We start from the raw sequence: 1,339 nt of genomic DNA on the forward strand, positions 1-1,339 counted from the left end.
ATATATATATATATATACATATATACATGCACATTGGGTTCGTTCCTGTCCACAAAATCCTGACACAAAAGTCTTTCAAAAGAATTGTTTTTTTTTTAGATAAATATAATTAATCCTTGCTTAATCCTTATTGCTTCTTTTATCTTTAATTACTGAACAACTACGTTTTCAGAGTTGTTATTTTCTAAATTCTTGTTCTTGGTTATTTGTCCAGAGCTATCTGTACAATGTCTTTGTGAAAAAGAGTTAGATAACTAACAATATGTGGCGTATGTTCAAGGTCTAGTTACTGCCTGGTTGTAGACCAACACAAATTTTGTGCTAGACTGTCCAGAGTGTATTTGTGTCAATATAATCCTAATTTACTGTCATCCATCCATTATCTTTAACCACTTCTTTCTTTTCAGGTTGCGGGGGTAACTGGTGCCCATATCCAGCCATCACTGTGCGAGAGGTGGGGGACACTCTGGACATGTCTCCAGTCCATCACAGGGACACATGGAGACAAACGAGACAAACAACCATTCACTCTCTCTCTCACCTAGGGACAATTTAGAGATACCAATCAGTCTAACATGCATGTTTTTGACCAGTGGGAGGAAACTGGAGTACCTGGAACAAAGCCCACGCAGCTCAGAGAAAACATGCAAACTCCACCCAGACCAGGATTTGAACTGGCAGTCTTCTCGCTGAGAGGTGGCAGCTCTACCGTTCCGCCTTTTCAATGTTCTTTATTGTCATTTGCATCACATGTGGTATAAGACGTTGAATGAAATTGTGTACTCAAGGTCCCACTTTCACCCAAAAAAATAGCAAAAAATATAAAGCATAAAAAGAAACAAAATACAAGGATCTAAGACAGGGGTGTCAAACTCACAAAAGGGGCCAAAAAAAAAAAACCTTTTTCAAACTAAGGGCCGGTTTCAGAATCTCCATTAACTCAAGTTAAATACCCAACAGCTTTTCTTGGTTGAAGGTTCCTCAACAAGAGTTTGATTGGTCTCATTTGACATTCTCTGTTGCAGTTTTACATCATAATCAAAGATTACTGAAATAATTAAAATGATAAAAGTATTTTACATTTAAAATAACATCTTGAGGGTCAGATAAGATGTCAATGAGGGCCACATTTGGCTCCCAGGCCTTGAGTTTGACACATATGATCTAAGATATACAATAAACAATAATGATGTAATATAATACGGTGTATTAAACAGCAGCCTAAACATGAGTCTGTTGTGAACAGATGGGTCTAAGTACAGCAGCTTAAGGTAAGAAATCAGCAGCATGGATAATCAGCAGCACAGATAAAGTGACATACCACCAAGTAAAGTGTAAT

This window comes from Nematolebias whitei, chromosome 16 (assembly GCF_014905685.2).
Source record: "Nematolebias whitei isolate Nwh7 chromosome 16, NemWhi1, whole genome shotgun sequence".
NCBI classification, from domain to species: Eukaryota; Metazoa; Chordata; class Actinopteri; order Cyprinodontiformes; family Rivulidae; genus Nematolebias; species Nematolebias whitei.